General features: G+C 40.3%; 1 non-coding gene across 1 annotated transcript; it reads right to left on the minus strand.

The window, feature by feature from the left end:
• Nucleotides 1–4,071: 4,071 nt before the first annotated feature.
• Nucleotides 4,072–4,153, minus strand: TRNAS-GCU (transfer RNA serine (anticodon GCU)). Its single transcript has one exon. It is a non-coding gene; the product is annotated as a tRNA-Ser (tRNA).
• Between the last annotated feature and the right edge of the window lie 10,904 nt (nt 4,154–15,057).

Raw genomic sequence — 15,057 nt, forward strand, 5'->3', positions numbered from 1 at the left:
TTGAGAGCCTACAAATGATTTCACATTCATTATTTTACTTATTGCCTCAAAAATCTGAGAGGCATATGATATTTGGAATATAAGAAAAATGAAGAACCAGAAGCCTTAGAAAGAAAAGAGAAAGACACACAAGTAGTGAGTCCATAAAGAACATCCACATCTTCAGACTTTTTCCAGAAACACATTGTCACTCTATGCCATCCTATAGTGAGAAAGGAGTTAGGAGGTTTGTGAAAGAATAGCTAGGGAATCAACAAGTCTTAGAAGATTCTAAGGAAAAACCTTTTATATAACAGAGACACACAATGGCACCAACGTGCAACAACATGTGAAGTGATCGGATATAAACTAGTAATCACTTGGGAAGAGACCAACAGTAAAAAAAAAAAAAAAAAAAAAAAAAATCACTGATCTTGTAATTGTTCATCTAAAAATATCTTTGGATATTCTCCCTGCAAATCTGCAAATAGATCAATTCCCGTACCCAACTCAGAAACTCAGAGAGTTACATAGATTTCCTGAGCCACAACCATAGAAATAAAACTCTTTTTATTTCTACATTGAATGTACATTTAGTAACAATTATATGCCAAGACTCCATAGGCTACAGGGCTGCCTGAAGGAAGTAGGGTTGCCAGGTAAAATATAGGACACTTAATTAAATTTGTATTTCAAATGAACTGATAATTTTTAAATATGAGCATGTCCCTAATATTGCGTGAGATGTACCACAAAATTATCTGAAGTTCCAATTTACTTGGGCATTTTGTATTTTCATTTGCTTTATCTGGAAGTCATAGATGGACCAGATCCTCCCCAAGTCCTGTGGGGGAAGCCACTATATACACTAGGAAAAGATACAGAGTAATTTCAAATATTCATGGGTTCCTGGAGATGACAACGCAAGGCTATGTTGGATTTTTAAAATATGGGGTCTTGGAAGGCCTCTTAGACCTGATACTTGAAGGAGGAGGAAGAACCACCCTCAAAAGATCCTCAGGGAAAAGGACAGTTGAGAATAATGGATAAGGCAGATACTAGATTTTGGACCAGACAGGTAAAAATCCTAAATCCCCAACCCAATTTATGAGCTAGTGACCTTGGGAAGGCTTCAGTTCTTTGTGTCTTGGATTTATCAAAGTTTAAATGGAGATCATAATGGTATCTGTGATCCACATTTTATTAGGAAGTGCTTAGCACAGTGTCTGGCACATTTTAGCCCTTAATGCCTTATTTAATGTGTGTGGGTGTGATTATGTCTGTTTGATCATGATCTGTTTCTCACATGGTGTGTCTGTGGACATTAATCTGTCTCTCTACCACTCAAGGTCTGTGTGGGCACTTCTGTCTTTCAGTAGTATTGTGTATGGTTCAAGTTGTGTCTCAATAGCATGGCCTGTGGGGTCGTGGTCTGTATCACCTACCACAATGGAGTTCCTTAAGAATCAGGACGGGTTTTTCTGAGCCACTGCACCAGAATCGCCCAGCACAGAATCATGTATAGAGAGGGCTTAGTGATTGTGCAGTAGATTAATACATGAATGGATGAGATTTGCTGTTTTGTGCTTGTCTGTTGCTGTGTGTCAGTGTCGTTGCATGTCCCTATCATTTTATCAGTAACAATCGTTGTAGAGGACCTTGATTAGATGAATGTCTGATGTGTATCTGGGTGTCACTGTGGAGCAGTATCAATGTTTTGTCCTTTTATGAATGTGTGGCTTTTCAGAATCAGTGTGTTTTGGAAGTCATTAACCCTGGCTCTAGATTTGCCATCATGTGAGCCTCACACACCTCACAAGTGGTGCTAACTCCCGAATTTCTGGGTTTTGCTCTTCAAGGCCTATATATAAGGGCTGCTTCTGCTCTCTGAACTTGACAAGACCCCAAGCCTAGACCCATGGACATATGTACCTAGACTCAGTATATAAAAACTATTCTGGAAGTAACTTTTTCATTTAATATTTCTTTAGAAGTCCATTATGTGTTAGTCTTGATACCACGGACACACTACAGAATAGCCCAGGCCCTTATGGAGAAAGGGAAACAGATATGATGGGAGACAGATATTAAACAAATAGTTGGGAATACTTAACTGTAGTTCTTATATGTGCATAAAGAATTACAAAGGGCTCTGAGAACTTAACATGAGACATCTTAATCTTGGAGACGGGGAAAGGCCTCCCAAGGTGGTGGTTGGCGTTAGAGCTGTGTAGCAGAGAATGTGCAGAAGAACAAGATTTCAGACAGTGCAAGGTGTAAGCATATAACTAATTTTAACTGACATAGTTGCTATTTGAAGGAAGAAATCTCTTGAGGAGTCCTCATGTTATCAGAAGATATTACATCGAGAACAGATCACTATTATTCTTCACTGGTCTAATATGCTAGAAAGAGTTCTACACATTTCTGTATATATTTGATAGAAGTAGATTAACTCTACCCAAGTGAATGGAGAATGGTGTTGGTTAAGAAATATCACCCAAAAAGCAAGTATGTTTGGGCAGATGTCTAATTAGCTGGGTATATGATGAAGCACCACGTGCTACAGACCGCAGAACCAAACTCAAAGTTGAAAAGCAAATAATCAGTCCCTTTCTCTATAGTCGTTCTACAAAAGGTAAATATGGAAATTCTCTTTGAAAAAATATAAATTAGTCAAAGAAAACGAAGCAGTACAGATTGCACAAGCATCCTAAGAAATGGGTTAAGAAGGAATTCATATGACATAGGTGAGAGAGATCAAAGCTTCACTCTGAGGAGTCTTAAGAGCATGGATGGTCTTGAATGTTTACTTAAAGAGTTGCATATTGATCTAAGAGACAGAGTCAAGTTGTGGCCATTTGATGTATTTTTCTCTATTTTACATATATATGTACACAGGCTCCATGCAGTGAACCTGATGTGGGATTTGGTCTCCAGGATCAAGCCCTGGACTGAAGGTGGCACTAAACCACTGAGCCACCTGGGCTCCCCAATTTAGATAATATTTAGATAAAAATATCTAAAATATATCTAGTAAAATAATGGGCTATATATTTCTATGTAGAAAAATCATGTAAGACACTATTGAGATAAATTAGAGAAGATATAAATAATTGAAAAGTATAATATGCATTGCAAGATTCAATACCTTACAGATGTCAATTATATTCATATTGACTTACAGATTCAAACAATATTATCCAAAATTACATCAGCCTTCTCTTTTTGGGAGGCAGAAATTTACAAAATGATTCTAAAATGTTTATGAAAATACAAAAAGGCAATTTAGAACAGGCAAATCTTGAATAGGAACAAGGTGTGAAGACTTACTACAAAGCGATATATATCTATATATATAGATATATATCTTTAAAGATTTTGTTTATTCATGAGAGACAGAAAGAGGCAGAAGACACCGGCAGAGGGAGAAGTAGGCTCCATACAGGGAGCCCCATGCAGGACTCGATTCCAGGACCCCAGGATCATGCCCAGAGCCGAAGGCAGACACTTAACCGCTGAGCCACCCAGACGTCCCTACAAGGCTATGTTACATAAGACAGAGGGTTATTGTAAAATAGGCAGGTGAAGAAAATAGATATCTGAAAAACACTACACACACATGGACACTTGATGTGTATGGTAAAGGTGATTTTGTAGTGCAAAGGAGAAAAAGATGGTCTTCTCGACAAATGGTGTTTATTTAAATACCAAAATGAATGTATTTATCTATAGATGGATGACAGATCAATCGATATTTCGATGGATTTTTCCTCCCACTATAAATAAATATTAGTTCTAGGTGAGTTGTAGATCTAAATCTAAGAGGTAGAATAATATAGTCTGTGCGTGCTAATAAAGGGCAAAACCTTTGTGGTTTCCAGATGGCAGATTTTTTTCAAGCATCTTTCACTTCCTCTCTTCCTGTCGCGCTCCAGGCAGGCACCAGGCAGGAGAGGTGCACCAAGGAGGTACTTCACTGCTCTCATAAAGTTCCCACCAAACGAACGATAAAGTGGAAAACCCGCAAAGTCAACTTTTTGGACAAATTGGCTTAATTTTTTCCCCCTCTCCTAACTAAAATGCCCCAACCGACGAGGGTAGGATTCGAACCCACGCGTGCAGAGCACAATGGATTAGCAATCCATCGCCTTAACCACTCGGCCACCTCGTCGCGACGCGCCGGGGTTCCTAAGTACTTTATTTCAGAGTTTACACCCGGGAACTCCTGCTGTCCTGGAGGGAAGGACGGTCAGGAGACGTCCAGGAGACGTGGGGCCGGCGGGCTCCGCACAGAGCGGCCGCGGAGCGCGGGGGACCCTCGCGCTGGGGCAGGGGCGGGGACAGCTCTCGCCCGAGGCCCGACCGCGCCCGCAGCGCCACAGGCCCCGCCGGGGTCCGGGCTGCAGGGCCGCGTGCGCGCAGGCGGTGGGCGTGGCCGCGGCGGTCCCCACCTGCGCGGGGAGGAAGCCCTCGGAGCCCGCCGCGGGCAGGGGCCCCCAGAGTCGGGCCGCCAGAGCCCACCCCAGGGCCCCTGGCGAGTCCGGACCCCGCATTCCTGGCGGCTGAGACAGCCTGGGCGACCGAAGCACGGGGCCGAGTGAGGCGGTGCTGCCTCTCTCTCCGCCTAACGCTGCGGGGTGGGGTTGCAGAGGTGACCCTGCACCGGGGTGGGGCGAGGGCCCCTTTGCCGCGCATCCGCCCGGGGGAACCCTGAGTCCTCAGCACCCCCCCTCCCCCCCATATCCGTGCCTCTGGGTGATTTTCTAGGGGACGGGTTCTCAGCTTCTGTCCGATTTTACAAGGCATGTGGTGCTAGGGATGTCAAAAGACTCACTCCTAGCGAGGAAATTATTTGGGGAAGGGGTGAAAAAAGGCTGTTTCAACCTTTTTTTTTTTTTTTTTAGGTTTTTGATTAGTTTCACTGAATGAATAAAATGCACATAAATGAACATGGGTAGGGCTTAATTCTGACCAATCATAATGAATCATAAATGCCTGGTCAGAGAAGGTCATATTAAAGGTGAGTCTTGCAGAGGAAGTTTTCTAGAGGTGGCTGAGAAAGGGTGTCCCGCGCTGAGGAAGGGGCCTGAGCAAAGGCAGGGAGCTCGCAGGATCTACACAAGTATGCGGAAATCACTGGCTGGAGCACTGATGCACGTGAGTGATCAGGGAGCATCCATAAATCTGAGAAGGGAGGTGGTCATGAAGATTTTTTTTTCTTTCTTTTTTTTTTTTTTTTTTTTAGAAACTTTATTTTCCGTCAACCTTATTTCCATTCTGTTCCTTCTGTGGAAGAGCAGCTTAAGACCACTCAGTGGTTGTTCCTACCCATTCAGTGGCCTGAGCAGTGGGAGCTGCAACAGGATTTTTTTTTTCCATGAAGCCTAAGCAAATCAATCACAGGAGGAACCTACACAGGGGACATGGGGGAAATCTTGCAGGAATGGATCTCCACTCATTCTTATACTCTTACTGTGAGGGCACTTTACCTTGGGTTGCACTAATATCTTGAGTGAAGACCACTCTTTGCTTGTGATGAACCATTCTCTCTTCTTACTTGAAAAAAAAACCTTCTATTTTAGTGTTTGCCTTATTGACCTGCACGGATCTTCATGCTCAGCTTCACCCACTTTCCTCTGCCTTGTTTTCCTCTCTAGTCCAATTCCTGATTTTGTATCAAGAAGGATCTATTTCCCCTCTTTCCAACAAGACCTTTTCCCTCATGGAGTGCTCTTGCCCTTCCTCATTTGAACCTGGATAAATTTTTTATCCATACCTTAGTTCTCACCTTAAAGCTTATTTTTTCGTTAATATTTTTTAACAATAACCATGTTTTAAAATCTTAAACACTTCAAAAGCATGTATACATAAAAAAGCGATCTTTTTCCTCTTTTCTTCTTCCCCCTTGGGAGAGAAAAAGATTTTTAGACATTTGATTTTTTGTTTGTGTTGTTTTTGTTTTTACCAGCAGCATGTCTCCAAATCTCATACTATAGCAGAGATGGCTAGTTGTCCATCAATATTTGTTCCTTTCTTAGAAATGGGCATTTAGAAGGGCTTATAGCCACCCAGAGAAGACTACCATGCACAACTTTTCTTGATGGCTAAGCATGGCCATGTGACCAATTTCTAAACTAGTGCATTAGAGAGTCACTGTATGTAAAGCTTGCAGGTTATGCCCAAAAGAGGAAAGAAGTACCACCCACTTCTCTCTTCCTACTCTCTCCGCTTGCTGGAAAAGCCAACACCATAAGAAGGAAGGAGCAATGAGGTAGAATACTGGAAGGAAACACCCTGGAGTGAAAGCATCACCCTAGGATTGATTATACATTCAGACAATTATGTAAGATGTGAGTCCCATCTGCTTCCTTTAAGCTACAGTAGGTTACAAAGGCAAAATTATATTCCAGGGGATCCCTGGGTGGCTCAGCGGTTTGGCACCTGCCTTTGGCCCAGGGTGTGATACTCGAGTCCTGCATTAGTCTCCCTGCATGGAGCCTGCTTCTCCCTCAGCCTGTGTCTCTGCCTCTCTCCATCTCTCTCATGAATAAATAAATAAAATCTTAAAAAAATATATTCTAAATAATACACATTATTTCTACTTACTGATTTTTTAAATTTACTGTTTTTTTACTGATTATCCATTATACAAAAAGATCCACCTCTTTTTCCTGAACATTAGAAGTTTTTTTTTCCAAGTTACCGCAAATAACCACACACGTTTGTCTTAAAAAAGGGGTTAAGACGGAAATCCCTGGGTGGCTCAGAGGTTTAGTGCCTGCCTTCAGTCCAGGGTGTGGTCCTGGAGGCCCAGGATTGAGTCCCACGTTGGGCTCCCTGTGTGTGTCTCTGTGTCTCTCATGAATGAATAAATAAAATCTTTAAAAGGGGGAGGGGATAGAATTGGATGATTTCTGTAGTTGCTATACAGTTTTCTTCAGGATGTCTTCACCATAATCATGTACCTTTTCTTTCCCTACCACTGGGGGTGGATATCCTAAGGCTTTTTCTATCTTAATTTGCTTTCTACATTGTAGAGTAGCTTCCTGAAAAGAAAAAAAAAGTTCATTGGGAATAAGATTTTTGAGTATTTGGGCATTGGAAAATATCTATTATGTTTCTCCAACGGTTGATTGAAGGTTGGTTGGGTATGGGAATGCTAGGTTGGGGAATATTTTCTTTCAGGATTCTGAAAGTTCTTCATTGTCTTTGGCTTTCAGTATTACTTTACAAGAATTAAGAAGTCATTCTAATTACTGATACTTCATTTCTAATTAGCTTTTCTCTCTTTCAGGATAATTTCCCTGTCTACAGTGTTCCCAAAAGTCTGAAAAGTATGCCATCATGTGTTTCTATTTTCATTCATTGTTCTGAGAGCTCTATTACTTCATTAAATTTGGAAAATCATGTATTTCCGTTTGGAAAATTAGCTTGACTTTTTTGTTGTTGATTTTCTCACTTACATGTTCTCTATTTTCTTTTTTTTTTTTTCCTGGAACTTCTTTTACCTCAGATTTTATAGCTCCAAGATATTTCCTCTCCTTTTTTCTTTCCTCCCTGCCATCCCCCCCTTTTTTTTTTACTATTTGCACTCTGCTTATTTTTTAATAGACTTATTTTTTTATTGGAGTACAATTTGCCAACATATAGCATAACACCCAGTGCTCATCCTGTCAAGTGTCCTACTCAGTGCCCGTCACCCAGTCACCCCAACCCCCCGCCCACCTCCCTTTCCACCACCCCTTGTTCGTTTCCCAGAATTAGGTGTCTCTCATGTTCTGTCACCCCCTCTGAGATTTCCCACTCATTTTCTTTCCTTTCCCCTTTATTCCCTTTCACTATTTTTTATATTCCCCAAATGAATGAGACCATATAATGTTTGTCCTTCTCCGATTGACTTATTTTACTCAGCATAATACCCTCCCGTTCCATCCACTTTAAAGCAAGTATTGGCTGAGTATTATTTCAGAAGGCTGAGTAATATTCCATTGTATACATAGACCACATCTTCTTTATCCATTCATCCTTTGATGGAAACCGAGGCTCCTTCCAGAGTTTGGCTATTGTGGACATTGCTGCTAGAAACATCGGGGTGCAGGTGTCCTAGCGTTTCACTGCATCTGTACCTTTGGGGTAAATCTCCAGCAGTGCAATTGCTGGGTCATAGGGTAGCTCTATTTTTAACTCTTTGAAGAACCTCCACACAGTTTTCCAGAATGGCTGCACCAGTTCACATTCCCACCAACAGTACAAGAGGGTTTCCCTTCTCCACATCCTCTCCAACATTTGTTTTTTCCTGCCCTGTTAATTTTCCCCATTCTCACTGGTGTGAGGTAGTATCTCATTGTGGTTTTGATTGGTATTTCCCTGATGGCAAGTGATGCAGAGCATTTTCTCATGTGCTTGTTGGCCATGCGTATGTCTTCTTTGGTGAAATTTCTGTTCATGTCTTTTGCCCATTTCATGATTGGGTTGTTTGTTTCTTTGCCATTGAGTTTAATAAGTTCTTTATAGATCTTGGATACTAGCCCTTTATCTGATACGTCATTTGCAAATATCTTCTCCCTTCTGTAGGTTGTCTTTTAGTTTTGTTGACTGTTTCTTTTGCTGTACGAAGCTTTTTATCTTGATTAAATCCCAATAATTCATTTTTGCTTTTGTTTCCCTTGCCTTCATAGTTGTATCTTGCAAGAAGTTGCTGTGGCCAAGTTCAAAAAGGGTGTTGCCTGTGTTCTCCTCTAGGATTTTGATGGAATCTTATCTCACATTTAGATCTTTCATCCATTTTGAGTTTATCTTTGTGTATGGTGTAAGAGAATGGTCTAGTTTCATTCTTCTGCATGTGGCTGTCCAATTTTCCCAGCACTATTTATTGAAGAGGCTGTCCTTTTTCCAGTGGATAGTCTTTCCTGCTATGTCGAATATTAGTTGACCATAGAGTTGAGGGCCCATTTCTGGATTCTCTATTCTGTTCCATTGATCTGTATGTCTGTTTCTGTGCCAGAAACATCACTGTCTTGATGATCACAGCTTTGTGGTACAACCTGAAATCCAGCATTGTGATGCCCCCAGGTATGGTTTTCTTTTTTAATATTCCCCTGGCTATTCGGGGTCTTTTCTGATTCCACACAAATCTTAAGATTATTTGTTCCAACTCTCTGAAGAAAGTCCATGGTATTTTGATAGGAATTGCATTAAATGTGTAGGTAGCCCTGGGTAGCATTGACATTTTCACAATATTAATTCTTCCAATCCATGAGCATGGAGTATTTTTCCATCTCTTTGTGTCTTCCTCAATTTCTTTCAGAAATGTTCTGTAGTTTTTAGGGTATAGATCCTTTACCTCTTTGGTTAGGTTTATTCCTAGGTATCTTATGCTTTTGGGTGCAATTGTAAATGGGATTGACTCCTTAATTTCTCTTTCTTCAGTCTCATTGTGAGTGGATAGAAATGCCACTGATTTCTGGGCAATGATTTTGTATCTTGCCACACTGCCGAATTGCTGTGTGAGTTCTAGCAATCTTGGGGTGGAGTCTTTTGGGTTTTCAATGTACAGTATCATGTCATCTGCAAAGAGGGAGAGTTTGACTTCTTCTTTTCCAATTTGAATGCCTTTAATGTCTTTTTGTTGTCTGATTGCTGAGGCTAGGACTTCCAGTACTATGTTGAATAGCAGTAGTGACAGTGGACATCCCTGTCCTGTTCCTGATCTTAGGGGAAAGGCTCCCAGTGTTTCCCCACTGAGAATGATATTTGCTGTGGGCTTTTTGTAGATGGCTTTTAAGATGTCGAGGAATGTTCCCTCTATCCCTACACTGAAGAATTTTGATCAGAATGGATGGATTTTGTCAAATGCTTTCTCTGCATCTATTGAGAGGATCATATGGTTCTTGGTTTTTCTCTTGCTGATATGATGAATCACATTGATTGTTTTATGAGTGTTGAACCAGCCTTGTGTCCCAGGGATAAATCCTACTTGGTCATGGTGAATAATTTTCTTAATGTACTGTTGGATCCTATTGGCTAGTACCTTGTTGAGAATTTTTGCATCTGTGTTCATCAGGAATATTGATCTCTAATTCTTCTTTTTGGTGGGGTCTCTGTCTGGTTTTGGAATTAAGGTGATGCTGGCCTCATAGAAGTTTGGAAGTATTCCATCCCTTTCTATCTTTTGGAACAGCTTTAGTAGAATAGGTATTGTTTCTTCTTTAAACGTTTGATAGAATTCCCCTGGGAAGCCATCTGTCTTGGGAGGTTTTTGATGACCGCTTCAATTTCCTCCCTGGTTATCAGCCTGTTCAGGTTTTCTATTTCTTCCTGTTCCAGTTTTGGTAGTTTGTGGCTTTCCAGAAATGCGTCCATTTCTTCTAGATTGCCTAATTTATTGGTATATAGCTGCTCATAATATGTTTTTAAAATCGTTTGTATTTCCTTGGTATTGGTTGTGATCTCTCATTTTTCATTCGTGATTTTATTAATTGGAGTCTTTTCTCTTTTGTTTTTAATAAGGCTGGCTAATGGTTTATCTATCTTATTAATTCTTTCAAAGAACTAACTCCTGGTTTTGTTGATCAGTTCTACAGTTCTGGTCTCTATTTCATTGGTTTCTGCTCGGATCTTTATTAACTCTCTTCTGCTGGGTGTAGGTTTTACTTGCTGTTCTTTCTCCAGTTCCTTTAGGTGCAAGGTCAGCTTGTGTATTTGAGTTTTTCCCAGTTTTTTGAGGGATGCTTATATTGCGATGTATTTCCCTCTCAGGACTGCTTTTGCTATATCCCAAAGATTTTGGGATTTGGGGATAATGGTTGTATCTTCATTCTCATTAGTTTCCATGAATCTTTTAAATTCTTCTCTAATTTCCTAGTTGACCCTTTCATCTTTTAGCAGGATGGTCTTTAAACTCCACGTGTTTGAATTTCTTCCAAACTTCTTCTTGTGATTGAGTTCAAGTTTCAAAGCATTATGGTCTGAAAATATGCAGGGGACACTCCCCATCTTTTTGTATTGGTTAAGTCCTGATTTGTGACCCAGTATGTAGTCTATTCTGGAGAAAGTTCCATGTGCATTTGAGAAGAATGTGTATTCAGTTGCATTTGGATGTAAAGTTCTGTAAATATCTGTGAAATCCATCTGGTACAGTGTATCATTTAAAGTTCTTGTTTCTTTGGAGATGTGCTTAGAAAATATGTCATTTGCAGAAAGCACTGTGTTGAAGTCTCCCAGTATAAGTGTATTATTATCTAAGTATGTCTTAGCTTTGATTATTAATTGATTGATATACTTGGCAGCTCCCGCATTAGGGGCATAAATATTCATGATTGTTAGGTCCTCTTGTTGGATGGATCCTTTAAGTATGATATAGTATCCCTCTTCATCTCTTACTACAGTCTTTGGGATAAACTTTAATTTATCTGATATAAGGATGGATACCCCTGCTTTCTTTTGAGGACCATTTGAATGGTAAATAGTTCTCCAATCTTTTATTTTCAGGCTGTAGATGTCCTTAGGTCTCAAATGAGTCTCTCATAGACAACAAATAGATGGGTCTTGCTTTTTTATTCAGTCTGAAACCCTGCGTCTTTTGATGGGATCATTAATCCCATTCATGTTCAGAGTTACTATTGAAGGATATGAATTTAGTGTCATCATAATACCTATTCAGTCCCTGTTTCTGTGGATTATTTCTTTGGACTTCCTCTTTCTTTTACAGAGTCTCCCTTAATATTTTTTGCAGAGCTGGTTTGGTGGTCACATATTCTTTCAGTTTGTGCCTATCTTGGAAGCTCTTTATCTCTCCTTGTATTCTGAATGAGAGCCTTGCTGGATAAAGGATTCTTGGCTGCATGTTCTTCTCATTTAGGACCCTGAATAAATTCAGCCCTTTCTGGCCTGCCAGGTCTCTGTGGAGAGGTCTGCTATTAATCTAATATTTCTCCCCATATAAGTTAGGGATCTCTTGTCTCTCGCTGCTCTAAGGATTTTCTCTTTATCTTTGGAATTTGCAAGTTTCACTATTAAATGTCAAGGTGTTGAGATCCCTGGGTGGCTCAGTGGTTTGGCGCCTGCCTTCAGCCCAGGGCATGATCCTGGAGACCTGGGATCGAGTCCCACGTTGGGCTTCCTGCATGGAGCCTGCTTCTCCCTCTGCCTGTGTCTCTGCCTCTCTCTATATATCTCTCTCATGAAGAAATAAATAAAAATCTTTATAAATAAATGTCAAGGTGTTGAACAGTTTTTATTGATTTGGGGGGGGGGGCAGGGATCTCTTTATATCCTAGATCTGAATGCCTGTTTCCCTCCCCAAGTTAGGGAAGTTCTCAGCTATGATTTGTTCAAATACATTTTCTGGTCTTCTGCTCCTTTTGGCGCCCTCTGGAACCCCAATTATACATAGATTTTTCCTTTTGAGGCTGTCATTTATTTTCCTTAACCTTTCCTCATGGTATTTTAATTGTTTTTCTCTTTTTTTCCTCAGCTTCCTTCCTTGCCATCAACTTGTCTTCTATGTCACTCACTCTTTCTTCTGCCTCATTAACCCTCATCATTAGGACCTCCAGTTTGGATTGCATCTCACTTAATTGATTTTTAATTTCGGCCTGATTAGATCTAAATTCTGCAGCCATGAAGTCTCTTGAATCCTTTATGCTTTTTTCCAGAGCCACCAGTAGCTTTATTTTTTTTTTCACCAGTAGCTTTATAATTGTGCTTCTGAATTGGCTTTCTGACATCAAATTGTAATCCAAATTCTGTAATTCTGCGGGAGAGAGTACTATTTCTGATTCTTTCTTTTGTGGTGAGTTCTTTCTAGTCATTTTGCTCAGTGCAGAGTGGCTAAAAAAGAGTTGTACTTGTTAGAAGTGCAAACTCTTCTCTCTGTAGCATTCCAGCTGTTCTCTCTTTAAATCTCAGGCTGAATTCATAGGTTTTCAGGATTATTTGTAAGTTGATGGGGACAGGTGACTTGGGGACCCTACTCTTCCGCCATCTAGACATTTTTTAATGAGACCCTACTCTTCTGCCATCTAGACATTTTTTTAAAGATTTTATTTATTCATAGAGACAGAGAGAGAGAGAGAGAGGCAGAGACACAGGCAGAAGGAGAAGCAGGCTCCATGCAGGGAGCCCGACGTGGACTCCATCCTGGGTCTCCAGGATCACACCCCGGGCTGCAGGTGGCGCTAAACCGCTGCGCCACCGGGGCTGCCCAGACATTTTTTTAAAGGCAGTTCTAGGTTTACAGAAAAATTGATAGGAAAGTACAGAGTTCCCACATACCCTCTCTTCTCTCCTACAGCTTCTCTTATTATTTACATCTCATAGTCTTGTGCTATATTTGTTACAGCCGAGGGACCAATGTAACCAAAGTCCATAATTTACATTAAGGTTCACTCCTTGTGCTGCACATTCTATGGGTTTTGACAAATGTGTCATGACATGTGCCCATCACTACAGTATCATACAGAATAATTTCACTGGCGTGTGCTCTACCTCTTCATTCCTATATCCCTCCCTACCTGTTTCAGATTGGCTTCTTTCACTTAACAATATGCTTTTAAGGTTCTTTAATGTCTTTTTGTGGCCTGAGTGCTCATTTCTTTTTCTTACTAAATAATATTCCATTGTATGGATGTACCACAGTTTATCCATTTATTAATTTTTTAAATATTTTATTTATTTGAGAGAGAGAGCATGTGTGTGCCCAAACATGGGGAAGGGCATAGTAGAGGGAGAGAGATTCTCAAGCAGACTCTGCACTGAGCACAGGGCCCAACATGGGTTCGATGCCAAGACTCTGAGATGGTAACCTGAGCTAAAACCAAAAGTTGGATGCTTAACCAACTGAACCAATCAGACACCCCATCCATTCACTTACTGAAGGACGTTTTGGTTGCTTCTCAGTTTTTCCAGTTATGAATAAAGCTGCTATAAGCATTCGTGTGCAGGTTTTGTTGTAGTCATAAGTTTCAATTCATTTGGGTATCTACTAGGGAGCATAACTGTTGGTTCCCCTTTATATTTTTACTCCATATTCTGGAAGATATCCTTCACATTTTATTGCAGTTACTCCATTAAGTTTTTCATTTCTACTCTCATAATTTGAATTTTAAGATGCTTTTGTAGTTGAGCTACTGTTTTGTATAGCATTCTTTCTCTCTGTAATAACTTTCCTGAGTTTTCTTCTTTCTGCATAATATTTTCCTCTATTTTTTTCTAGTTCACTTTTATCTCTATCATGTTAGGCACTTATTTTAGATGTCTAGTGATCCTTGGTTGCTGGTTATAGTTATAATTAAGCCCTTACAATAACTGGACACTGAGATTATGAGTCCAGTTTATTGACTGTGGGCATCACAGTAAAGTGATCTACTGTGCCATTTCCTATCAGACAGTATCTTTAAATTATCCTTTTTGGGATAATAAAATGTCTTGAAAGAGGATAATTCAATCTCTGGCTTAGGTGGCATAGAACTGACTTCCTGCATCCTAAGAAAATTCTTGAAGGACAAAGGTTGGAGGAGGTTTGAATTTCAAACTTCATGAATAACAACATCTACTTCAAATTATAAAATTGTTTTACAAATCAATTATACACTCATATTTCATGTATAAAAAGAGACAATATATTCTACACCACTTCTGAAAAAGGACCTGCATCTTCATGTTTATTGAGCTTCCAAAATTGCCCTAAACAAAGGTAAAAAAAAAGACCACTCTTCCAGAATACTTTCAAAATGAGCCTTCAAAGAAATTGCCGTGATGTGTGTGTGTGTGTGTGTGTGTGTGTGTGTGTCAGCATTCAGTGTTGGTCACAAAGCAGCAGTTATTCCAAGGAAATATCTTAAGATAGCTGGCAAGAGCAAAAGAACTGAATTAATACCTTCCTCCTCATCTTTTTTCTTTGTCATCTTTTATATTTATGCTAATTAATTCACCTGAGCGTTTTGCACAGTTCCTAAGTGAGAGCATTTCCTGGAGGAAAAAGTACTGGTGTGCATGGGGTCTAGGGTAGGTATTGCTCCTTGGGGTTTTCCCTGGAGTGTACACGTCGGCCCTGCTTCTGCAGGCTCTTCTGGG

This window comes from Canis aureus, chromosome 37, assembly GCF_053574225.1.
Source record: "Canis aureus isolate CA01 chromosome 37, VMU_Caureus_v.1.0, whole genome shotgun sequence".
Taxonomy (NCBI): Eukaryota; Metazoa; Chordata; class Mammalia; order Carnivora; family Canidae; genus Canis; species Canis aureus.